The sequence below is a fragment of the Stigmatopora argus genome, chromosome 10 (genome assembly GCF_051989625.1).
Source record: "Stigmatopora argus isolate UIUO_Sarg chromosome 10, RoL_Sarg_1.0, whole genome shotgun sequence".
Lineage (NCBI taxonomy): Eukaryota > Metazoa > Chordata > Actinopteri > Syngnathiformes > Syngnathidae > Stigmatopora > Stigmatopora argus.
The window spans coordinates 8,871,862-8,899,632 of NC_135396.1; the positions used below are offsets into that span (position 1 = coordinate 8,871,862).

The 27,771-nt window shown below is 38.4% G+C and overlaps 1 protein-coding gene across 2 annotated transcripts in view; it reads right to left on the reverse strand.

Moving 5' to 3' along the window:
* Positions 1 to 27,771, reverse strand: part of lrfn1 (leucine rich repeat and fibronectin type III domain containing 1) — a 112,989-nt gene that overhangs the window by 37,319 nt on the left and 47,899 nt on the right. For both annotated transcript variants that reach the window (XM_077610981.1, XM_077610980.1), the window contains exon 2: positions 4,148 to 4,207. The gene's annotated coding sequence lies outside the window, so the exon portion shown is untranslated. The remainder of the gene's footprint in view (positions 1 to 4,147; positions 4,208 to 27,771) is intronic.

The window sequence follows — 27,771 nt, forward strand, 5'->3', positions numbered from 1 at the left end:
GTTGAATCTCCGACAAGCAAGATACAGGATCATAACTAAAATTTCCTGGGCCCAGTAATTAAGCAGTTCATTGAATTTATCAGGCCTGTTTCTTAGCCAGTATGAAGTTGTTATCATGGGTTGTAGTAGACACCAATAGTTCAATAGTCCTCACAAACTGGTCAAAGATTTCTTTTTTTTCTATGGAAAACCTGGAAGGTTAATTAAAAACTAGCATGTATGCACCTGTGAAACGAATACTCCTGGTTGTGTGTCTGTGCTAGCCCCATGATAACGGCAGTGTTACACACCTGTTATCATAAGTCAGCTCCTTCAGCTTGCCGTATGACCCCGAATGTGACACGCACCATCAAAAATGATTGATGGTGAACTTGTTGACTGGATATAACGCTATCATCACAAATGGTGGCTGTTCAGGATAGGTGTGGTGCATACGTGCTTGACATTTATTATTATTACATTACCTTAGCCCTACTTGAAGATCATTTACCCATGATACAGTAGACAAATTAAAATTCTTTACAGAGTGTATTATGTAATATGCAGCCTGCTAAAACAACAATTAGAAACGAATTAGGCATACCGTTTAATCAATCCAATCAGTATAATTTTTACCATAGTGGGCAATACAGTGCTGAGCATTTGCATCTCTGCGCATCATTTGAGGTGTTGTATGTGAAGGCAAATGAGAAAAAAGGTAACAAGCAATGTGACTTTGTACATTTGCATACAAATGTCGAGCACACTGCAATTGCTGAGTTGGACGCGCATTTGCTTTTCTGTCTACGCTGATGAAGATGGATCCTCAAGCTGAGCACACTCTAGCAGATTGCGTCGCGAGCCAAATGTAGCTGTTCCTCTGACACGGGTGTGTTTTGGTGTTGGTGTTTCGCACGGCAACGGCAAGAGTTGCATCTGTACTCTTTTATTTAATTATAGCTTCCTGAAAAAAGCAATGCGTACTAAAAGCATGAAAACAACTATTTGCAAGTGTTTTGATGTGTGCACTGGTACTGTCAGAAAGGTAAGTGGAAAAGCTGCAATTTTCAAAGACATAGAACTGTCAATGTTTAGAATAACACAACAAAGAATGTATTACGTTGTATTACTGATTGCTGCCATGATGATTTCACACTAGCTAAGTCACAGATTTTTAAAATCTAAATTATGGATTGCACCTCTTGCATTCATAATTCACTTGTAAGCATTAAAATAACATTTGACAGTGGTGGTGACAACTTTCATACTGTGTTAAGAAAGGAAAGACAAAAAAACGGATGTGTTTGATATTTGGGTTGGAAGGAATACTCATTTTCTAACATAAGTACTTTTGCAGTTTTAATGCTGTGGGATAACCTTAAATTAACTTGGTGCGGCCCACGAAAGTACATTGTGAGTCCATTTCATGTTCCATGCTAACATTCAAATGAAGATTATACCTAAATAGTAAGAACATTTTCTTTTTGGGGGGGCGAAAACGAAATATCGAAAGATTCCCCACTTAAAAAAACTCAAGTTACAAAAAATAGGGTTACAAGAGAATATGTGCTATTTAGAGGCTCAAACAAGGATTTGGACAAATAACGTCGATAAATGTTCTATCAACTAACAGAAAAGCGGTCAATTAATTAACAAATTAATTGTGGCAGCCTGGTTGACAGACAAAGATTTTCTGTATAAAACCATTACTACGAAGTGGCCTGCAACAAAAGTACGTTTGACCACTCTTGCTTCATACGATCACTGTTTTAATTTCCAGAGTATAATTAATAGCCCCTCCCTCTGAATAAGACCAATCAAAGGTGCCCATCTCATTTGCTGTTCTCTGCGCTCCAAAAGAGAAAAATCTCTTTACAAGAACAGCATGCCAGTTAATTCAGGTATTTCTGTGCTTTTGGCAAACTACGCAATGACTGAAAAAAAAGAACACTTTTTTTCCAAAACCCTTTTATTCCTAATTGAAAATACGCTCTGTTGATTTAATATAAGACAAGACGTATATCCAGGTGGAAACAACGGAGAGTAAAATGCTTTCTTTAGTGCTTGCATGACGGATCATTAACTTTCTATTTTAAACCTTTGTCCGATTAGCTGATGCAGCCTATTTCTGCTTCTCCTAACCAGTGGCGAACAGGGCTGCAGGCAGACACTCGCACTGTGCATAAAAGCCTCCCGCAGGCTTGTCAGAGCTGCGATCAGTTTCCTCTCACAATGTAAACCTCAGCCCTCGGAAAACAATCCGCTTCGACATCTGCTCCGTTTAGCAGCCATGATGTAAACGCTATAAAGGTGAACCAATAATGCCAAACCTTAACTGTATTCAATCTTATGGCCGGAAGATGGGGAAGGGAGTCGAAAAACGTTTTGGATGACAAGCTACGTTGAAACTGCGATTGGCTGGCAACCAATTCAAGAGTGTACCCTTGCAACTGCCCTTGTTAGCGGTACTCGGTCGTTTGGTCGCCGGTCTTTTGGTCGCCCGGAAGGTTATTGATAATTACCATTTAAATTGTTGCTCAAATTCTCTAAATACAAACTGTGAATTATTATTTAGTTATACTTAATGCCCTATTATTATTAGGCTAAAGAAAAACTCAAAATTTCCCGTACTTTTATTGTGTTTTGTTGGAGAACTTGTTAAGACCCTGACTGATGTCCCTTCCTAAGGGGACAACTCATGTACATACAAACTCTTCTACACTCACACGTCCGCTCAGTGAAACTGCTCAGGGCCATTGTTGGCGTTTATTGATGAGTAGACCGTGTCGTTTTACCTTGTTTTGTCGCCGGTCTTTTGGTCGCCCATTGTTTGGGTCTGGGGGACCAAAAGACTGCGACCAAAAGTCCGGCGACCAAAAGACGGCGACCAAAAGACCGCACACGCTTGTTAGCTGGGTTATGCTCTATTAGGCTCCTTTTGTGTTTTAAATTATACACAACTGAAGCCTTATTTAGATTTGTATTCAAAAATGATGCATAAATGGAAGTGATCAGCTTAGTAGTTTGCCAGTGATAACACCATCAAATTTCACTTGCAAGTTATACCGTACACTGGTGCAACAAGCGCGTTCCATAAATAATTTCTAATTCTCCCAAGACAACCATTCTAAGAAATCCATATCCTTGAGTGTAGTTAAGTGCTAGTCTTGAATGTATTTGTGCAAACAACAAAACATAATGAAACACAAACTAACAGGCGTTCATTGCAACAAGAAAACATGAGTTCTCTGAGGCTTTTCAGTGTACATGTGGCAACGGCTAGATGTCGAATGGCATATAAATGCAGCAGGGTGTGCATTAGGTTTGATGGCTTCTTTTATTAGCGCCTCAGTGGTGAATTCATATGTAGTATTATAGTATGTAGTAACATAATCATTTAAAAGCATGCAATCAGATTGCATCGTTTGACATTCACAAGTTTATCAAAAGCATCTCTCATCTGAATCCTCCATCTGTGTTCACAGCACAGCCATGGCTCCTCAGAGGGAATGTTTCTCTGATGGGACCAGAAATTAAATCTGCTGCTGCAAAGAGGAGGACTAAGCAGGAGGGAGGAGGAGAGGATGCCGGCTCAGCGAGGCAGCCGCTCTGTTAATGGAGCCCGCTCCCACTTGCACAGCCCGCCTTGCCATTCGAGCTCTGCCCATGTGATCCCAGAGCTATCAGTGTCGCACTGTGTTTGGTTGTGAGTGAGGGAAGTGATAGGGGACATGGTGGCTAGGATATGCATGTAACTGCGACGAAGCGGATGAGATGATGTTTTTGCAAAAACAGCATCCATATACAATACATCCCTTCTCGTTCAAATAGACTGGATTTTTATACCCATGACTGTCAGTGTGCTCCTTGGTGTAAGATAATGAAATGTAAACCCTAAAATTATGATTTAAACTGTTAGCAATAAACCATTGTTACATTTGAACATTACTTGGGCTATTTTCGTTTTCATTGACAGCTGTGAGTTTGATTGCAATGATTTTAAGCTGTGTATAGTGCAGTACAAAACAATGGTGTGCAATAAACGTGTCAATCCGAAGCAGCAATTACATACATGATGCTCAGTATTTTGTCATAAATATTACCATCATAAATCTCTTAGTTAACATCATGACATAACTTTGAGGTTATATTGATTTAATGAACTTACCGTTCTATTGTCCCTTTCCAGCTTGCTTGTTGCACGACTTTACTTGAAAGCAGCTTGCGCCTATAGAAGACAGAAGGCAGAGTTCAACAAAAACATCATTAAAATGGTCAAATATCATGTACTTTACAACAACATCTTAAAATCGCTATGTAGGGCCCGTTTTTGTTTTTTCTAAATCTTCAGGATCATCTTTATCATGAATTTCCAGAGTGCGGAATGAATAAAGTTTAATCCAATCTAATCTATAGAGGACTACTGTGACTTAAATGTCAAGTTATGAACAGTTGCAAATTTCATGCGAAAGGGGGTAAGAAAATTAAGTCTAGGTTTAAGTGAGAACTAAGAGCTGGAGAAAACAGAAGAAAACACAATCTACAATTCTCTGGGGGAACTAACTCAACTCTGTGGCCTACTTTGCAAGACTTTCTGACTCAAAGAAATCAGCAAAGTTGATAGAAGTGGCTCACTTCAGTGATTTATACTCATCTAGGGGCTGAAGAAGTGCGCATATTTATCCACGCTGCCTTCATCTGAATGAGATATTTTGGTGCTTTTGCAGAGCTGAATCACAAAGGAATTATAACTTATTATGTATCTTATTTAAACTCATACTCTACTCAGACCACTTTATTCCATTCATAGTTCAAGTGTTTTTCTTTTGAGATCCCTATAGGATGCCCATTGATGTATTAAATTCCAATTGGTGCAGATCACATGAACAACAATCTTTTCTCATTGTGACCAATACCAGCATTCTGCTCAATTGCAAACATAGCAACGATAAAGAATGGCCTAATAGCTCTGTGATATTTGAAATGTTTGCCCAATTTAAAACCCAACCTGGAAATGTAAACAAGTTATGTCGTTATAAAAAAGGGCCTGACATAGAAGATGGGTCTCCTAAACTGCACAATATTCTTGTGCTGATATTCTTGTGCATTCTGTACATTTCCACCTGTCTTTTACTTAACGCTTTGGGAAACAGTTTAGCACCTTTATTCAGCATGTCATCACTTAAGCAAACAATCTTTGCTTTCTTCACCCTCCGACTAGGTGTGAGCTGAGGATGACAATTTCATGCATGGAACATTCTGGCCGTCTTGTCAGCCTAATATTCTCAGAGGCATGCTACGCTAAAGGAATTGATTAATCCACGTCCAAATTCACAAAGGGAGCGTACAAAAATATCACCCCGGCCGCTCGGCCGTCATTTTACAGAGTGTGACTGCACGCTAACTGCTCCTTCGTCTGCTCATCAAACGCCCACGCACCCTTCCTCAAACGCGAGATGCTGTACACACGCAACACACGTGACTTAGCAAAGGCAGCAGATCCCTCAGTGGAATGTTGACTTTTGCATTTAATTATTATGCCTGCCTCCCTCAGTTAAGTAAAGTGTCATTTTTGAGGCCTTGTGATTCACGTGGGCTGTCAAAATCAGTATGAAAATTTGCAGGAAAACCTAAGACGAAAATAATTCAATAATCATGCAAGTGGTTATTCATTTAGACCCCATAAAAGGAAAAATTGCACCCATCTATTTTTCTTCTACATCTAGTCCATAATACTCTGCGAGTGGCAGGCTAGACTGAACTGCTCAGATTGAATTAGCTCATGATCGATTAAATATGACATGGTTCATAAAAAAAAAAAATTCTAATCTTTGAGCCCGATCCTTTACTCACCCAGACTTAATACCATACGTATAAGACAATTAAAAATGGTGGTAGCGGATTAGGCTTTAGGTATGTGTAGGTCAAACGTAAACATGGTGTAATGTCCTGACCTGCCCCTCTCCCCCCACCACCGGCCAATGACATGATTTATAACTCATTAGACTACAGCTCTCATGGCGGCTATTTGCTTTGTGTGTATTGCAGTGCTTCTCATTCGTTGGCATCGTCAAGGACAAACAGTGCATTTGTCCGGCACTTCACAGCAGCGGGCCAGCGCTCAGAGGCTTCTTAGCCTGTTCTGTGATCTCTCTCGCTGTGACGACAAAAAGTGGCGTTCTGGAAGTGAGCATTAAACGGGCTGCCTCTACTTAATTTACAACACGAGGGCTGGGAGGCCTGAAAAAATTAATCACATCTAAAAGGCAGAATGCCCTTTATTATCGTTGATGGAAAGATAGAATCTACTCCTATGAACACAAACTGTACGTGAATATAAAGTAGGAGTAAGCAAAAACACTTGTCACCAAAAGTCCAAGTGTAAAAAATGTGCATGTTAGTGTATCACCTTTACTGGCATGTGACAGATAATTCTGTGTCATTTTTAGTGGCATCAAAACTGAGGTACAGCATAGGATTAATAAGTAAACGGCCATAGGGTAGCACTTGAATAACTAACTGATAAACTTGTGTCAGTGGAGCTATACGGTAGGGTTCCAAAACTTTTCAAGGCTTGTCACTATGAAATAACATCTGGGATATTTCTGACCTTCGGCAACCCAGTGAAAAGTGACAAATATGTTCAATTTGGGGAAAGGCGGAGCTCACTAGTGTAGTATCTCCGGTGGCAACTTAGACTCCAAGGTAACTTCAAATTGTAAAGTTTAACAGTCAAGTATAAGGACAGCACCGAACTCTTAAAAGAGCAACAATTTATGTAGTGTCAAGGGTTTAAAGGTCAGACTTGAGTAGAATCAAACCCTTCGAATAAACCAAAGTCCAAGCCAGATATTGGAGAATATCTTCTCCACAAAGAAAGCATTTTCCTGAGATCAACACTTAAATACATATAATTTCTTTGATTAGTTTGACTGAATCAATGAATACTGTTCAGCAGCAAACAAAACTCTTGGCATGTGTCAGTAGCAAATTTTGAATATGCTGGTTTAATTGCATCGTCGTAACACAATTATTGCTATAAAATGAATCATTTTGAAATGTTTATTGTTTTCCATTTAAAGCGTTGATTGGTATATTTATTCGTAAACAGACCGTCTTAGTTGGCCCAAATAAAATCAAAATGAAGTACAACACATAGCAATTTCTTTGAAAATGAGTAGCTATTCAATGTTCCTCGACACTTTGTGAAGGATAATCACAGAGGAAACAAACTGATTATAACTGTGCCTATTTTCGTATTTTCTGTCTGGATAGCATGTTGACACTGCTGTGTTTTGTTTTACAAAATCTAGACTCGCTTACTCTTGTACCTGGTTTTGAACCAAAATTTTAAATCAGCACTCTAGTAATAAATTGCAATTTTCTTTAACTTGTTAAGACGGATGACATGCTTGTGTGATACGAATAATTATTTCACAGCAACAGCTCTTTTAATGCACGTGTTGCATAACAAAACAGTATCAAAACATTCATTAAAAAGATGATTCTTAACAACAAAAACAGGAATCATACCTTTCGACCAAAAAAGGTGCGCTTAACAGAATTCTAGTGGGAAAGGTACAACAAGGAACTATTTTTAAAGAGTACATTTTTTAAGAGTCTATTAAAGCACTACAAGGCTACAAAGAAAAATTGTGGCCAATACTCCCAATGCTATTATAAAGCTCTCAGTAAAAAACAAATAAAGCAACACGTATTTGATCGTGGGCCACTGGGATGCAATGCGACTGGCAAAGTCTAAGCGAGCTTCATTGCTCCCTGCTTGTTTAATCATCCTCTTTTTAGGCGACGAATGTGGACGGAATACAAAACAAGCCGGTGACACGGTCGTGATGAGAAATCCTAGACAAATATCTGCTTGCCTACATGTCGACTCCGTTTGTTAGCCGGCAAGTAAATGAAGCCCAGATTTTTGCAGCAAACTGAGTGATTGAAGACACAGACTAGCATACGTTTCCCTTAGTCCACCCACACACTTGGCATGTCGGCCATCACCGGTACCTCCGAGGCGGCCGAAGCGACCCCCGCAGATGAGAGCGCTCTAGACAAAGGCAGCAACCCTGAGGTGAAGTAGAAGCCGGCAACGTGGGCCGCACTGTACCGAGATAATGGCCTGAGCGGAGGAGTGAAAAAGAACAAGGAGTAATATGTGCTTTTTTGTATTCTTTTACGACTTTGTAATATGGCATTTACTGCGGCAAGGCTGTCAAACTCCTTCATTAGAGGGGTGCAAGCACAAGGCGGCGCAGACAGTGACCGTGGTGAGCAATCACACAAATTGCCTGAGAGAATCATATCAAATAATCTACGCTCTAATAAATGTTGCGGTGCTTCAGCCATTTTCTTGTTTGCCAAAACCCTATCCAACAAATACAAGTCAGTGAACCAAGAGGAAAATTGTAAATAAATAAGACACTTTGTCATGTGCCTAAGAGAAAATCTGTGCACGGTCGATAATGGAGGTGAGCTAAACTGACATGTGACACTTGTAAGAGACCATTTCCTTCTATGATGAGTCACAATGTTGTTTGCTCCAGCAAAGTTTAAATCATCCCACCTTGCTGTGTAAGTAAAGCCTCAGATCATGACCACACTCCTATTTATATATTTATCACATTAACTAGCATCCTGTAAATTCCACTAACCATAACGAAAGACACTCCAAGAACAAACTTACCCCAAAGCCACCAAGTCCAAAACTGCATATTTGGCCATCAATAAAGACCTCTATCAACGTTGAACACAAATTTATAATGCACAAGCATTTTTTCCCTGAGAATGCAGCGAGATTTTATCATCTACTTCTAGCCTAAATCCCATCCATCAACAATGTAGAGTTCGGAAATCAATTGGTGAGGTTCTCGTGTTGTTTTGAATGTAGTCTACCTGATTGTCCTTGTAGCAAAAGAAGACATTTGTTTACTGATGAATGCGCTCATACGCAAGGGAGCGGGGCTCCATTAAATGCTACCTTAATGGACTCATCGATTGTACTGGACAGTATTGATAAAGGCTTCAGCAGGCATAAAGCCACTAATATAACTTTATTTCTCTATATTCTTTGTGGAAGTTTGGAAGCAATGAAGTATTTCTGATATGGCAGCAGAGATAAAAAAAGGATATAGAGGGAACTAAATGTCCAAGTCAGCAGTAATTAATATTGACTAAACTGAAATTGTCAAATACCGTATTTTGCGCACTATAAGGCGCACTGGATTATAAAGTGCACCTTCAATGAATGGTTTTAAAATTTGCTACATATATAAAGGCATACCGGATTATAAAACTCTAGTAGTAGTAGTGGTGGTGGTTTTAGTAGTCGTAGTAGTAGGGGATTGTGTTATACATCCACTAGATGGATCTGTAGTGGTTAGGAGTTGTGTTATGCATCAACTAGATGGAGCTGTGCTAAAGGGAAAATTAAGGCTGCACAATATATTAAAAATACATCAATATAGAAACAATGGCATGTGCAATATACACATTGTATTGTTTTTTTGTTTGTCTTACTCTTACTTCAGATAACCAAGCAGAGGTGGGCATTTCCCATCATAACTTTCAAAGCTTTTATCATTTTTTGCCCCTGGCTGCTTCTTGAGCAAAAATCCCAGTAAAACATCTTACCAGAGGTGACTCAGGATCAACTTGGAAACTTAAGCCTTTACTCACTCTGTTTGTGCAAAAGAAAAGTGCTAACATTTAACCTTAGTTTTTTTTCAACCAATTTGACAACCATTTTGTTCACATCACAATTATGTTGTCTGTGGCTTGACCCTGGCTCAGGATTATATTTTATATCAATCTGACATTAGACCTTTGCTAACAGTAGGTGTGCACCCAAAATATAATTACTCAGGCCTGCTGCATAATCTGAATAATCTGCACAGTAACCTCATGAAACACGGCTCTGGTTATTTCAACTATAATTGGTATATTGGCAATAAAAGACAAAAATGAATTAAAATCTCCAAGTCACTTCGCATCTCACCGGTACAATAATGACAAAGATTGAAGCTCTTCATTAACAGTGTTCACTATGATTTAGAGTTAATGAGACATTTTGCACGGAAACACACAGTGCCTCCCTTCAAATTAAGGATGACACATTCCTGTGGATTATGATGACAATGATTTGATTCAACTTCAGCACCATCGTTAATTTGTTGTTAATATCAAGGGTTCAGAATCAGAGAGGGCGGTAAAGTTTTCCACAAGCTGATTTAAAGATAGAGATAATTATCCATCCACTTTCTATAGTGCTTGTCCTTATTAGGGTTAAAGTTGCATATTTAGGAAGATGTGACCACCATGAATTGCAGCTGCTACATTTTTTTTCTCTCATCTTGCAAAAAAGACAAAAAATATGACTAAGATTCATTGCATAATATTCGTATCTTAAATGGGTAATTGCTTTTGGGGAAAAAAAGGTTATTGCATTTTGTCCCACAGCCATTTTCAATCGCCTCTATTCAAACTTTGCAAAAATAGCATTAACAGGATGACTGACATAATACAAAAAATATTATATTTTGATTTATATTGTAAAAATGAAGACGGTAATGATGCTGTAAGGTTGTCCATCTAGAAAGTAATATGCGTAAGAAGGTTTGTACAAACAATGAATGCATAAGGATGTTTTTTTCCGCACGTTGAGGCTTTTAAGTTACGTCAGCGTATAAAGTTCACTATCTTTGCTGAACCCTCGAGATGGCCCATTATTTGCTTTTGTATCCGCATGCCAGGCCCTGGTAAATGTCACAATGTTGGGTTACAAACAATATAAATCATTCTGGCGTGAGCCTATTGATGACATTTTATGAAGCCAGATGGAATTTTACAAACAATCTGAGCAGGTTTTGTCATCATTGTGACAGTGGAGGTTTACAATTGCGAACAATACCTAATGATATCCCATGTCTATTACCTTCCTTTCAAGCCAGCATGGCATCTTTTAAATGAAGGATCGACTTGGATGTGAGCAGATCTTGCTGCGTCAGTCAAGTGTGTGCACAATTCCACCCTTTTCCACAAATTCCCATGCAAAAAAAGACTGAGTCAATTCGAGTAATCATAAATTAGCCAAAATGTGTGCATAGTGAATCCCGAAGCTCTGCCACAATATTTTTCTGATGTCACTGTACATTGTAAACTTGGATGAGTAATAAAAATGTTTGTCAAAAGGTACGTTGCTCATTACAATGCAAATAAGAATATATTGTAACATGATGCATTTACTGCAGCCTCCCTGTCGATGCTTTCAATGCAGTAAACACTAATAGACACGAGTGTGTTAATTTCAGGTACAAGTCCAAAAGAGAGGACAAATAAGATTCCTGCTTGAGTCTGCCTAGGAAGTCGGATGCGGCATTTAAATGAGCAAGGGTCCTGCATAAATCAGGACATATAATCACCCACTGTCCAATCCATTTGAACTGGGAGAGGGTGACAGTGAAGTGGGTTGGAGATCTATCGCTGTCAATGGTGACCAATGATTTTAAAAATGGAGGTCTATCATCATGAATCGCATCCGGAGAGTTAATTGGGGGCAAAAATTGGCAACAGAGGGGTTATGTTGGGAATAAAAATCTCCCTGAGGAATTGACAGACGGAGCAAACTGCTGACAAAAAAAGAAGTCTATTTGGTATTAAATTTAAAACTTCCAAAAATATTTTAAGTTGGAATTTTTGAAGACAGTTATAATTGTTTATTCACTACTTTAAAAGTCTTGTATGGAAATGAAGTTGGATGCACTTCTGAAGTAGAGCGCCCATAAGGCCGAGTGTCTGTATGAGTAATATACAGACACACCAGACGAAAAAGTAGTTTGCAAAGCATGCGCAACTAGGCAATGCAGCACAAGGCGTCAGGGCCAAGTGGAAATGAGACTGCAGTCAAAAAGACTCTTTTTTTGCTGTTGCAAAGCAGTGGCAAAGAAATGTAAATGAGCGCACTTTGCCCTTGAGAAAAGGAAAGCGCTTACCAATCGAGGAAAATATCTTTGGGAGTGCAATATATAACATTTTGATGATCCAATAAACATTCTAAATTCATTAATTCCTTTTCTGAACTGCTTATCCTCCCAAGGGTGCCTAAGCCTATCCCATCTTATTTCGGGCACCACCCAGCTAATCGCAGGGCACAATGAGACGGACAACTATTCATGCTCACACTCATACTTGGGGGGAATTTAGAGTGTTGAACGAGCCTACACTGCATGTTATTGGAATCAGGAGAACTCAGAAAAAAACACGCAAGCCCAGGGAGAACATGCAAACTCCACACAGTGAGGACCCACTTGGGATCGAATCTTTGGCTCCAGAACTGTGAAGTCGATGTGCTGGTACTCGGACGTTTGGTCGCCGGACGTTTGGTCGCCCGGACGTTTGGTCGCCCGGACGTTTGGTCGCCGGACGTTTGACAACATGACAGAGTTTACTGTTGAAACCAGCTCTCAAAATTATATTCATGAGAGAGAGTTTAATATCTAAATATCTACTGTTGAAACCAGCTCTCAAAATTATATTCACCCGGGCGACCAAACGTCCGGCGACCAAACGTCTAGGCGACCAAACGTCCGGGCGACCAAACGTCCGGGCGACCAAACGTCCGGCGACCAAACGTCCGGCGACCAAACGTCCGGCGACCAAACGTCCGGCGACCAAACGTCCGGTCACGCATGTGCTAACCACTCGAGGGTCCATTCTGAATTCATTCATTCTTTATTAAGTTATAACACCTATTTAGGGCATACGGGGAAAAACTGTTTGAATGTTTCAGTTTTTGCCTCTAACTGCAATATGTAAATGGATATCAGTCTATAAAAATATTCAACTCATTATCCCAGCACTTGCAAACAGGCAGAAAAAAATCTTTAAGGGACCTTCTAGTCAGAATAAAAATCAATTACCAAGTTAGTATTTTTTAAAAGTAGAATTAATCAAGTGCAACCAGCAGAGGCGCTGTTCATTCAGAAGCACATCAGTTAAGCCTACATGTCAGAGCTCGGATCCTGCTCAAAACAACAGAAAGACAAATTTAAAACCTTTAGACATTCTCCCGTAACAAATAGTGTTTGGTTTAGCCTGGACATTCTTTTTGAAAAGCCAAGTAAAAAAAACGATACATGTCAAGTATATTGTGGTCTAGCCTCAAAAGCCTGTGAGCGGTTGGAGGGCGTCACAGACTTGGCAGCTGCTGGTTCTTTTCTGACAGAAACCATCAGCGGTTTTACATTTGCTGTCGAGGCAGGAGTCTGTTCCTAAAGAGCAACTACAGTAGGAAGCGGCAAAGGTGTACATACTGGCGAATAATGTATCAGTGGGGGAAAAAAATCTCCCTGAGGCATTGATATGAACACCCAACTGCATGCTTGGACTGATAAGTGATAGAGTTAGAAAAGATAAAGCTCTAAGACTTGTGAGCCATGTAGCTAACTAAAAAAAATAAAAAATGGGAGACGAGTGGAACATCTGAAGTGCTAGTGAAGACAGCAGTATTTTTTTAAATATTTTCAGCGTGTCAATTCCACTCAATCTTTGTTATTAAAAAGGTGACAATCATTGGCAGTGAATGAGTTGACTTATTCACTGCTAGCTCTCCTAGTTGAAAATAATTTGACCTGTATGTCAGTTGATAAGTGAGTGAGTTTACCCTGTGAGACAAGTGAATACTTATTTTGGTGGCTATATAGATTGTATATACTATATGATAAACATTTTAAAGTGTTACATACTTTTCACTGCATTTAAGATTTAATATCAAGTTTTCATGTAAAACTTTGAACTTAATTTCTTCCTTAAGTGAGAATGTGCATCTGATCTAACTCTAATCCATAATGTTTTGTTAGGGCTTAATGGCTGTGTCTGCTTCTACTAATAGACACATCTTAATGCATTTGTCTTCAGCACTCCACACTGTGGCATTCCAGTGAAGCTCCCGTTTGCGTTGGCTTGGTAAATGGCAACACTGGCACCATTAGTGTATAGTTTAGTGTACATTAGGGAGTGTACTGTTTGAAAGGCTTTCTGCTATATTTTATTTAGAATACATGGTAATAAAACACCGACCAAAATCTTGTAAATGATGGCATTTAGTCAGGCTCTGGGTTATTTTCATCAATCAGTCACCTGACTGTATCAATGTAATTAGCTTTGCTCTCGTTAAAAACGCACAGCATTTGAACAATTTCAGAGAGCATTAAATCTCAGAAGTCCCTTTGAGATGAGTCTTTTAGAGTTGTGAAAATAGAGAGAGAGCGGAGGCGTTTCATTTATTTATTTTTTTCAAACAAAGAGGTCAAGAGTACTTTGCGAGAGTTCACCACATCACCACGAGGGATCTTCAACGGAATTGGGCTCTCACGCATTCTGGCTTAGCACCATATTGTGGCTGTCTGCCTTCCTCTACCCTTTCTACAATTTTTGATCACAAATGATGAAAAGGAGAAAAATAGAGAGAGACAGAGATCCATAGTGAGAGGCAGAGAGAAGGATAGACAGATGACGGACATCAAGGTCAACTGCCAACCCTCCGTTTATTACTAAGAGGTATCTGGCAATATGTTTCCTTTATACCCACGCTTTAAACATAACATTGCCTGCTGTTGACAGACTACTAAGACAAACGAGAGTTAAATTCAACGAAATATTTAGTCAAGACGCCAGCAATGCAATGGAAAATTGAGTTATGCTTTACCTCTTTACAGGCATAATGAAGTTTCTACTTAAATAAAATCAAACAATAATTTGTCATCTAAAGACTTTAAAAGGCTGTAAAAGTGATTCAAGACACCCACCTAGTAATTATCGCTTGGTTATTGTTTCACAATACTGTCAGGAGTTGGACCAGTAACAGTAATAAAAGCCTGTAGGAAATTCACTTACTTTCAATAAAAATACATTGTTTTGGTTTTTTGGGGTACAATATAATAGTGAGATTTTTTTAAGAAGAAGTAGCGTTTGCATTATGAAAATGTAATTATGATCTTGGATGACTCAATGGTCAGGGGAAAAAAATCTACAAATTTGGTTGCCAAACTCAACTTTACACCTGTAAATGCATCATTAGATGATATAAATACCTGATATAAAGAGTATACTCATGGATATCAATAGCTAATATTGTGCCAAATCTCTTTTTTGGCAGGCATTGTCATTTATCACTCAATTGTCAGAAATGACAAATAGGCTGGTGAGTGAGAGAGAGAGAAAGGAAGGGTGGTCTAATTATGTGACCCAAATCTTGTTTGATCCCTCATGGGAATAATGAGAAAGGACTCCTCCTGCAGCGCCAGATTACAGATTGTGTTAATCCTACTTAAACGTGTATAGAAAGACAGCATGAGCACACAGCCAAAATGGCATCAGACAAGTGAATGACACAATCCTGAACATGTTCTAAAATGGATTTAAACAAGCTTGATGAGATGATTGACTCGACCCACTTTTTGTATACTTGGAGCAGCCAGACTGTGCTCCATTAGTATCCCGGAAGGTGCGCGTGTATACACACTCAGGCCACCAAACGCAGCCAATGACACCCCGCGGCTTCATCTGTGTGAGACAGATGATAGGGTGAGCTCTCCTACGACGCTCTCTGACTCACAGATGGAATGATTTGTCACTATCATGAGGGGCGAGCGTGTGTCCGCGGATGGAAACGCGAGCTCAGTGGGAACGTTGTGTCGACTTGGAGCGGAAAGGGGGTGGATGGAGGAGAAGTATCGTGGCAAGGATGTAACGCGTGGCCGTGTGACGGTTGCAGGGCAGGAGGCTGCCTGATACTGATGTATCGAGAAAGGAAAGTTTTGCTTACACAACAAGAAGCATCCTCTTGAGATCAAAATGGGCATTTTGGTATAAAAATATGGTAATTGTGTAATCACTGATTGAGTCTTATAAATGGTCAGCTGCCAAATTCTTGCTTATGGTTGGGGCAGTTGAATGAAAAAAACATTTTAAAAAAGTAACATTTGACTAAGGATGGCTTATACATTGAAAAAAAGTCAGTAACTCTTACCTTAATGAAACACTTTCTAATAATGTTCCTATTAAATTTGATTGGAAACTACCATATAAAAAATAAATATAATACACTCGTTATATAGCTACTATTTTTTTTCAAAATATCATCATTCATATTAAAAGTAAACTAGTTTTAGATATTTAGTTTATATTCTGAAAAATAAAGCAAATCAAGAAATGATGCCTATCCAGATGCGAGGGCTATTTTTGGAGGGGTAAAAAAAAATTCGGAAAAAAATAGTTTAACATTAAACGTATTACAAAGATATGCAGATGTCTATTGCTAAAAGCACGCCCAAAATTCAAGGATCTTTGGCATAAAGAAAAAAAAAATGTCAACCATGGCATAACAGAAAAAATAAATGAAGACCTCACCAACTACAATACAAGACATTGCCTCCGCTTAAAAAGCAGGCCCTGCTGATATGAAAAGCTGTGCACCGGAGAGTATCACTGATAGCGAGGCTTACAATATTGGAAATGACAAGAAGCAACTGAGCCTTAGAGCTTCAGTTCAATTCCTTCAGCCAAATGAATCGCCTTTATAGAGGGTTCAATGCTCCACCTAAATGAGCCTCAATCGAAAGCAGTTATACTGCACAGATGAGCAAGTTTGTGGGAGTAGTAAGCCTTCATAGTTTGATGATCATTTCAACAATTCCCTTGAAAGGGCCAACTAATCGCTGGTTTTGAAATTAATTTTCATTTAAAATACAATAACATTAAATGATGGCTTTGAAGGAAATTTGGGATTTAGGTTCTCAGTCGGTCAACAAAAATTGCGTGTGGAGCCCCCTCTCTCTTTTGATGACATTTATATAAAGCTAGTTAGCTGAATAAGAAGCGGCCAAGTGATACCTTATTTTTCACATTTTATTCCGTTAATTATGAGTTTGCAAAATCTGGCAAACACCGAAACAGATGGATGCTTTGAGTTGGGCTAATGCTTTTCATTCAACCGTGACCACTGATGATTGTAGATCATAAGAATGGACATATGCTAATGGGAGAGAGTGTGAGAACAGGATTTTCCCATTCATTGTACGTGGATTCCATATAATGTCAAGTTGAAAAGTTTTGTGTTTGTACAGAGTGGTTTGTGAGCTTTAATGTTGAAAAAGGGAACCGTTTGGCCTAGCACTCAGTAAGTAAACACATTGATTGTTTCGGTCCTACAAAGCTTACTTTAAGAAGCCACACCAGGCTTCACTGAATTGAAAAACCAGAGAAATAGTGCATTGCATAAACTCTAAAGAAACTAACTTTTTATTAGGTCGTTTTTCTCAGCCATTTCACTCTCAATGAAGTAGAAAGGGCAATGCCTCCTCATTGAGTTGCATTACCAAAGACACACCGTACCACTTGTCAACTGAGAGGGCCTTTAAATTGCCTGAAACGGCACAAAAGAAAAAGCCCGATTTAACCTTTAATAATGCAGATTTATCCAGTGGAAAGCTCACCATTTTGTTTAGTTATTATTTTTTGCCTATACTATGCTTTGAATAACTACAACAATACTTTTGTCAGTGGTGGTAATGAGTCCGAACAAACCATGTGCTCGGGGGGAGAAAAAAAAAGTTTGCCTACGCCAAATTAATCTGAGCAATTTAAGAACAAAAGTGTTAATAACAATTATGCAATAACAAAGACTATGGTTCCAAACCGCATGCAATATTTCTCTACCTCTCTTACATTAAAATGCCATTAGCGATGAAACGAAAAGTATGGCGTTCTTGTGATGGATTGCCTTTCCCTGAGCACATTTTAAAACCTTGATGAAACACAGCATTGAGTGGAAAAATGCTCCACCAGAACACGAGCAGTAAGGCGAAACAAATGTGATTTGTAGTAAATGAAGCCAAACGTTTGGAAAAGGCAATCTGGCCTTGTAAATGCTTAGTTAGTTAATTGTGATTACAGTACGTGTGATCTGAGGGATGCATTAACTACCTGAGCGAAATCAAGATAATCAACAAAATACAGCAATTTACACTCATAGGTATTATACAAATATTGGATTGGATTGATTTAAAAAAAATGTATCAAAGCTTATGGAAACAGGAAAAAAATATTTGAAGGTTTGAAAATGAAGTTAATTAGAATAGGAAACATGAAAATATAACAACATTCTTAGAAAATTGCATTGAACCTTTAAACACAGTTAATACATTTATCAACACACTTCTCAGGCACAGAAAGAATAACTATTAAGACAAAATATAATCCCAACAAATGTTACAACCTAAGCAAAAACAACCAAAATTTACATAATTTTGACAAGGTAGAGTAGCAGGAGTTAAACCTCCAACTTCAGAGAATGAGTTTCATGATTCACTCATTGACAGGAAAAGACAACCATTCGAACAGGGATTGGTTGTCAGTTAAGGTAGCCAACTATTTCATAACAAATTGACAAAGATTCAACTTGTCTTAAATATGTACAGAAAAAACTGCATTCCTGCTTGACAGACATGCACCCAACATTTGCTAAGAAACACACTTTCTATCCTGAGGCTGAACAATACGTACGAGTCATCTTCCGTCATTTTATCAAATGGTTGGAGCCAGCTCACGCCATGAGGCGCTAATGACTTGCTTGTGGGCATCACACAGCAGTGGCACATGTACATCTCTCCTAATCTACCTTAACAGGGTCCACTGGGACTATTGAAAAACAGAGCTTTTCCCCCCCATTACTATTCCTGGATGCTTGACAGTCAACAAAGAGACAGTTTTCCCACCGTACCACAACATAATGGCTGTGTGGCATCAGTGGCTGCAAATGATGCATTTGACATGTCCACACATCCTCGCAATGAATCCGTCTGTTCTTTATTTACCCATATGGCACACAACTGAATTAAAAAAAAAAGTGCACTGTAAGCTTAACGACTAGTCGTAAATAAATTATCAGACGAACTCCATGAGTCATACAGCTGCCTGGCCATTGAGATGACCTTATGACCTTAGGTGTTGCATTATTTAGTTGGCCTGCTGCCTTTCTGCTTAACATACTTGCTTCAATCCTCGGTGGAATATCATTGAGTTAGTCCATACTTTATACAGCTAAACCATCCTCCTCAAATTGCAGCGAATTTGAGGGACAGCTAACATGGTATTTTCACATAATGTCCTCCAAAATTGCAGAGAAAAGGCCCATAATGAGTGTATAGCGGGTTTAGTTTGATGACAGCCATGCTCAGCCTGAGGGCAAACATCACCCACCCTCAATACAAGACAGTCACAACACAGCCCCAAATGCATTGAGATAAAACTACTGTGTATGGCCCATTAACAAGCCTGTTCAATTAATGTGTTGATTGTTGGGAATGGTGTCAATCATGTGGAATTTAATGAGTTTTCCATTCGTACCAATTGGGATGTGTTGTTTCAACCAATGTAGATGATTTCCTAAATGGGTTGCAATGCTAAATAAAGCAAATCAGTATTAAGCAGAACTATTTGGAACTATATTCAAAGTCCCTTGTAATATTGTACAGCTTTATATAATATCCAGTTTCCAGCAGTTTATTCAGGTCTTTGTTGTTCCCTTTCTAAGAGGGCTGTAGAGTGCCTATTAAAGGAGCAGATCATTTTGAACTACAAAAACAGCTACTTGTATATCCCTCTCATTAACTACTGCGGCAAAAATAATTGAGCAAAAAAAATTGCATAGGACTATTTTGAAGTCATGTTTATGTCCAGAGGAAATATTGCACTGATTCATATGATGTTCAACTTCCAACAAGGAATTCATGCCCAAATCGGGTTAGAGTGGTAAAAGATGAGAGCTAACTGTAGGCTAGGACCCTTTTGAACTTCTTCAGAAGACCTACTGCTGCCTTGACACCTAAAAGTTCTACAATTGTTTTGGAATTTTATAAAAGATGTTTGTGTTGAACTACCAACTAATACTTGAAGCCAAAAAGTGGTCTGTAGTTAAAGTTGTAAAAGCAGTGTAACTAAACAATATCAATTCAACACATTCCGAGCCAACTAGTTTTCAATAAAACACAATACAATGGTAATTAGAAATCAATCAAATTAAAAATCATCCAGAGTTTATGTCAATTATATTAGATTGTATAGCACAATTAATCCCCAAATAGTTTTCTTCCTAAAGTGGCTGCATTACCAAGTAAGGTCAAATAAGGTCAATGAGTAGATCTGGTACAGACAACATGTAAGCATTTGTGTCATTATTCTATTCAGTTTAACAGAAATTAGTGAATATAAAAGGAAAAAGGACACTAACTGTGTAAGCAAAAGAGTGAAACCTTTTTATTGACCTGGAGGTCTTTCTAACAGCTTTCCATACAGTTTATCAAAGTATAAAAACAGTTTTAGTGAATCAATAAACCTTGAGAAAAAGCCAAGGACTTCTCAGACCTCATACAAAATTGCGAGTGACGGCTCATTAGTAGGAAGAAAATGCTAATTCTTATAATCTATAGTGCTGATCAAAGGACTGCGTGGATATTTAGAATTCCAAACCCCATGAGATTGACTTTGAGGCTCACTTTGAATTTATGTTTGCCAGGCAGAAGTGGCCATCACACACAAACTAACACAAGATGAAAGTTGGCATCTGCCAGCATGAAATTCATATTCCCTGCCAGGGCCTGATAGCAGTGTTAACGCTAAGCTTGAAATGGAACATCAATATATCCTGACTTTTTCATTTTAGGGCATAGGGTTTGGAGATGCTTTCTTGCGTCAAAATAAATGTGTTAATAAAAAATGATCAATTAGCAATTATCAGTCAGGTTAAATGCTAAGAAATTAAAAGGGTACTTAGAGGATGCTACCAGACTTTTTGGAAATCAGTATCTGTTTTACTGCATTGCTGTCTATGAGAAAAGAGCAAAGACCTGTATACATGGTACACGGTCCATTGGTCGCCGGTCTTTTGGTCGCCGAGCTTTTGGTCGCCGGTCTTTTGGTCGCCCGGAAGGTAAGTGATAATTACCATTTAAATTGTTGCTCAAATTCCCTAAATACAAACTGCGAATTACTATTTAGTCATACTTAATGCCCTAGTAAATATTAGGCTAAAGAAAAGCTCCAAATTTCCCGGACTTTTATTGTGTTTTGTTGGAGAACTTGTTAAGACTCTGACGGACGTCCCTCCCTAAGGGGACAACTCATGTACATACAAACTCTTATACACTCACACGTCCGCTCAGTGAAACTGCTCAGGGCCATTGTTGGCTTTCATTGATGCGTAGACCATGTTGTTTTACCTTGTTTTGTCGCCGGTCTTTAGGTCGCCAGTCTTTTGGTCGCCCATTGTTGCGGTCAGGGCGACCAAAAGACCGGCGACCAATTGACCGCACACGGTATACATATCCATCCCTAGCATAAACTATCTTGTTTAATCAACTTAAAACCCCATAACTTATTTTTTCTCATGTGGAAAAGAGAATAACTAAAAACCAATTTTTCCACGAAAACCCCAGAAGAATTGGAGACATTTGAATGAATAATGGGACTATTTTAGCCAATCAAATGCAAGCATCCATGATGAGCCACCCTTCCTTGTGATGTCATCAACTAAATGAATGAAATGATGATTGAAGCAACAACTAAGGACCGTAGAAGAGGTAAAGTAAACCTCCATAGCTTTAGGAGAACATTGACAAATAATGGATGACAGCATGTGAAGCGGTTGGTGGAGTGAAATATATTCAACATAAATATCCCACATAGGCTCATGAAAGCAGCATGCACTCCACTGTCAAGTCAGTCTCTGATTAATAACAAGGGAGGTGCTTTTGTTTCACAGTCTTTGTGCAGTTCTTCTCCGAGAAACTCAAAGTACATTGCTACTGCCCTTATTAACTCACTCATTATAAATCAAAGCAAAGTTTGTATGTCATGGAAATAGCAAATAACCAAGAAAATATTTTATAGACTCTACAAAGCTTAAGATGCTTAATTGATACAAGCTAAAAATGATTTTTTTAAAAGCAGCGTCTGGATTCCTGCTGGAGATAATGCAGGGAACAGTGGGCGACAGCTGCATGTTGAGAAAGAAAATTTGCTGTCATTTTGTGCACAATGCAACGTACACACATTAACTTGTACTTAGGATAGAAAAGGCAAATTTGTAATCTTAGCCACTGTTGTCGGTAATTTATAATCAGTAGGTGTGAATGTTTTGTTGCTGCAGAGATAATACATAACAGGGGCATTATGATTTGAGAAACAAAACATAAGCGTCATCACTTGTTATACAGGCAAGTATGCACGGTATAACATTTCTGGTAGGTAAAGCGATTGAGCTTTTACACCCATTTTATGTTGTGTGAATGGTTTTGTTGTTTTGTGACTGGAACAGGAAGTTAACAAGAGACATCAGATTGGAATGCATAATTGAGTTGGTGCACAGTCAGTTTTGATGTATATTTATGGGTGAATATCAAATTAACACTCAAGAGGTAAGAGTTAAAAAAGAATCAGTTTTCCTTCCAAAGATTCCATTATATGTATTCTGGAAACTAACTAGTAGACAAATGATATGCAACATCTATCTATGCCGTTAACAAAAAAAGTAACTTTTCACCACTTGTAAGTGAATTGACAAGGTTTATCATTTAAATAGTATATGGAGCATGCCAATTTCTTTCAAGTTTTCTCTGGAAGTAGTACCCGTTTATATTAAAGGCATCAATTTGGATTTAAATTATTGGTGTCTATGTGTGTGTGTGAGGTTTTCTACAAAAATCTCATAAGAATTCCACCCACACTTCCCCAACCGTCAAAGCCCCTCTTAAGAAACATTATTGATGTTCCCCTTAGTCTGAATTGTTTCTGCTCAATAACAAGCAAGCTCACTGGTGTTGTTCTTGTTTCTTCACATTTAAAGCCTCCACACTGTTGTGCAATGAAGCAAACAGTGCACGTCACCACCGCCTGACAAAAAGAGCCAAGTCATTGATGACCAATTTGTGTGACAATAACAACTACTGGCCAGCCACAAGAAATAGTGCACAAGGCAGAGCAATCAATATTTGAATGTGTAGTGGGACTGAAAACATCCTGTCGTTTGCTATTTTGGGAATATCAACAAAAACAAACCGAAGCAAAGTAGACCGGGTGAATACATATTTTAACACAGCATTAAGCACATGCCGCGTCATTTCCTGGCCAGATGTTTAATCCAGCTCTTGATGATATGAATACACAAATTGCCAAATTAAAGTCAAACACAGGGGATGTTTACCTTGCTTCCATCACGGCTTTGGCCCATAAGTGTAACCATCAAATATAACATGTTTATTAGCTACATTTTTTAACTAGCTATCTTTGAATAATTCATAACATATCATCTAAAGGCACTCCATGGATTTATAAGCAGAGGTAATCAAATGGAGAAACTCTTGTGAGGGTAGTCAAACAATGGCTGGTTTACGCATTTACGAGTTGCGTTAAAAAATGCTGTCAAATTGAACTGAGGCAGCATTTGTCGATTCATTCTTGTCCCTCTGGGTTCAATTTATTTATTTTTTATTTACATTTCCACTCACAGGTAACCTAACCTTAACCTCAGGTTGTCTCATATTGTCCACACTCAGCACTGTGTCCTTGAGTCCCCATGCAAGGTAAAATGAAACATCTGCCTACATGGAAACAGCAAAGACTGGTTGTTTACTCCGATGAAGATGGAGGACGCATTTTATTGGTTATTAAGTTACGAATCCTCCTACTGAAAGGCAGCAAAAGATAATGGACGGAAAACCTTTTGCAGTCAACATTTACATCCCATCTCGGATTTACTAGAAAAAAATTACGTTGTTTTTCTAAACAACAGGTGCCGAGTTGCATAGCAACTTCAATAAAAGGATGACAAATTTGTTTTTTGAGGTTGGCGCTAAAGGTTTCTCAAAAAATAATTTTGTTTGATTTAATTTTAGCTAGACATTCTAGGAATTGTGTTAGTGCACGTCTAACCTGATGTATCCAGCCAACCATCAAAAGGACATGCTGGTGAGTTTAAGAAAAAATAAGATAAATCAACAGTCGTATTAGTTAGAAATAAGAAATAATCTACCAAAGACTACAAGATGTAAACATCATTCACTAAGAGAACCAATGATATGTAAAGTTCCTTTAGAAAATATGGTAGTCGCATTCTTAAGGTTTCTTTCAGGTTTTTTTGCATAAATTTGCTTTTTTTTTTAAATGCTAACAATTTTAATATTTTTTGTAAAAACAAACTACTACTAAAAATTCAGAGGCTGATGAGATCTATAATTGTCCAAAAGCTCCTGTTAAATAAATTGGCCAACTCAACTAAATCCTCATGGAACAAAACATATGACTCCATGTTGAAATAAGATGTTTTTATTTGTTGGGGAATGTTAGTTTATGTTAGCATTCATTTCCTACTTCAGAAAAAAAAAAATCTGAGCTTCGTGCAATTATCCTCCAATTACCATTTGCCTTGTGAAAGAAGCCAAAGCAAAACGCTAAATACATGCCGCAATTATGGAGAAGAGACATCACTTACAGCGGCAAGACTGCCACAACTATGCATTATGATGATCATAATGCAAACATCATAATATGATGTTTACCCAATCAAAATCCTTGTTTACTTGGGAGCTTTAACATGGCTAGTAGAAGCGGGCCTGCTAAATATCTACATGTATATTTATAACATGCATGCAAGCATATGTTTCATGCTACCATTACCATAGATTGTACCCATTGACTGGGAGTGTCTTGTGTATGGGCTAAATACAGAATTGCACCGTCAACTGACAGCACCCTTTAAGTCGGTGTGTGCCATATAGATGTGTTTTTTGGGCTTTTTTTTGCCTTATCAAACCACTATTACACTTTAAGACTCAAGTACCCTAAAAATGATTTTCACTCAGCCTATTGTGCTATTGTAATGTAAAATAATATATTCAAGAAACACTTTTCCTATAGCCCACTGAATCATTAATCTTAAAAGTGAGCAAGTGGATATCTCACTCTGAACTTGAGTCCTTCTACATCCTACATTTAACAAGCTTTAAAAAAAAAGCAGAGTTGGCTTGGCTCTCCATTAATTTTTAAAACAGGCACCCTTGATACAAATGAGACAGGCTGGATGAGCTCATTTATACCTCCGCCCAATTAATATCCCACACGGAAAAGAAAAAAAGAAAAAGATTGGCAACTAAGCAAAAATGACTTTATACTTGTTATTTAAGAACTTCTCATGGTTGAGTACGATAGTTCTGCTTCACTTTTAATTGAATTGTCAGGCAGAAGTGTGTCAAATTTGCTTTGTTGTTTTATTGCCTGATCTTTCCTCAGATAGTTAAACCATAATTACAGTTGTGCTCCAAGGTTACATATTGTTGTAAAGAACGTAATGTCATAGCCCTCTTGAGTTTCCGGAACTATCAATTTCATGTTTTTTTATGGAAATAGATACTTTTATGTCATATTCATGAATTAAACTTGGAATATTGAGGAGGATCTTTAAATTTTTGAATACAATTCCAGACAAAATTTCACAACTTCCTTTAAAGTCAACCGTTTGTAAACAGTAACATTACAATACTGGTAAAGCATTTGCATCTCACAATGCTGATCATAGAAAAAGTCAAAGTATATCAGCCAAAGAAGGGACTTGTAGAAGTATGTTTCTTCTCTGGTGAAATATCCAATTACCTCAAGGTATTGGTTTATTATTTTCTTTTTAGATGATGGACAGAAACCGGTTTAGGGGAGACAGAGAAAAGGAAGAACAGACAGAAAATAGTGATACAAAAAAAAACATCATTAAATATAAATGCTACCTAATAGAAGTGCCATTGCTATCTATATCTACTCTTACTATCGAGACTACATGTGGGGAATATCAAATAACCAAACATGGGTCAGACAAGTGTGAACGAGTAAAGGTCGTTACTTACGCAAACAATGTTAGTAATGTATACTGGGAAACTCAGTATAAATCACCTGTGAGTATTAATCAATCGACACCTAACTATGCTTAAATGCACACAGAAAAGGTAAAAATTTCACGATGTGATCCTCTCCCTTTCTCTCCAGATGAGAGATTTTGTTTGACGGTGACGGGCTACGCTGCCCCACTTTCCATCTTCACGGCCCTTTGGGAAAATTCCTCTCACTGCTCTCCCCTTTTCTCGCCTGACTGGTCGGGAACACACAGAGATCCCAGCCAGACGCAGTGAAACAACTGCCTTAAAATACAGCCTGTGCCTGCAGTTACCATAGAAACCACTGCTGGCACTTCCCTGACTCGTCCCTCTGAATTCCTTTTTGCACTTGACCCAGAAAACCCCCTTGGATTTTGAGATTTTGGCCGTGGCCAGTAGCTATGCTGGTGGTATAAATTGACTGGTTTAAACAAACAAAATTTACACCAACCAGGAATAGTAAAATAGCTGTAGGGGGAAATTGTGATAGTGTTATGAGAGCATATATAGACCATAATGAGAAATTCACATTGTCCTCGGCTATGTCCGATACAGGTATTGAGGACTAATTAGCAACATGAGGTAAATTGTATTGTTGTAAGTGAACTTTTGACCCAACAAATTATTGTTTGTTGCACATATTTAGGACACAATATTCAAGATGCTTAAACTGTAATCTAGAAGAATCTGGGATTTCTTTACAATATATCCATGAGATATTTTTTACGATGAGGAGGTGCGATACCGAAGACGAATGAATGAATTTCCCAGGCAATTCTTGCTCTTTGCTGATAGAACATGGATGTTTTCCCTCAACTGGTGATGCAAAATCTGGATTATTATATCATTTTATATGATAAAAAAGGTATACAGCACAGTTTATTAAGTTCATTTTGAGAAAGTTTTCTCGGAAAGAGGTGGAAAAGCTGGGAGAAGTTAATGATCACAAGCATCAGGGCTTCATTACAATTCCAGTACAATACGAGTCTGTCTATGGGCCCCAACAAGGTCTGGTCATTTTCTTATAGTGTACTCTGGGCGCCGCTGGGACATCATTAGAGTGTTCAAATAGGTCGGCAACATCCCATTACGCCTTTATATTCTGTTCAACATTAATGGAGCTTCTACATTACCACACATCCTGCCTCACTTTCCTTACAGTTATTTGCTCTGGAACAAGCTAGTGTGCCAAACATGCACTTTGTGACATAATGGGCCCAATAAGACATTTAGGGAGTGATCGGGGCTCAGACAGCCAAGGGAAAGACAGATACTATAGTTAGTTTGTCAGCCTGCAGATAAGACATCAAATCGTGACCGGACGAATTATGACAGAGAGTTTACTGTCGATATTTTGATATTAGATATTTAGATATTAAACTCTCTCTCTCTCATGATTATAATTTTGAGAGCTGGTGTCAACAGTAACAACCCGGCGACCAAACGTCCTTTCTACCAAACGTCCGGTCGACCAAACGTCCGGTCGACCAAACGACCGGTCGACCCAACGTCCGGGGACCAAACGTCCAGGGACCAAACATCTTTTGACGAAACGTCTGAGTACCAAGGTTTTGACATCCACGAAACAGTAAATACATGTGAAATGATAGTTTAAAAATACGTAGGTAATGTGAACACGTCCCTTTTTTTAAATAGAGCTTGTGTTAAAGGTGCTGTAATTTCAGTTTTTGAATTAGTTGAAAATAAAGACCATTGTTAACAACACCGACTAATTTGAAAAATCAGACCAAGTGTTTCTGCGCTGAACTCAGAGATTCAGCACTCTTTTTTTAACAGATTTGATGTT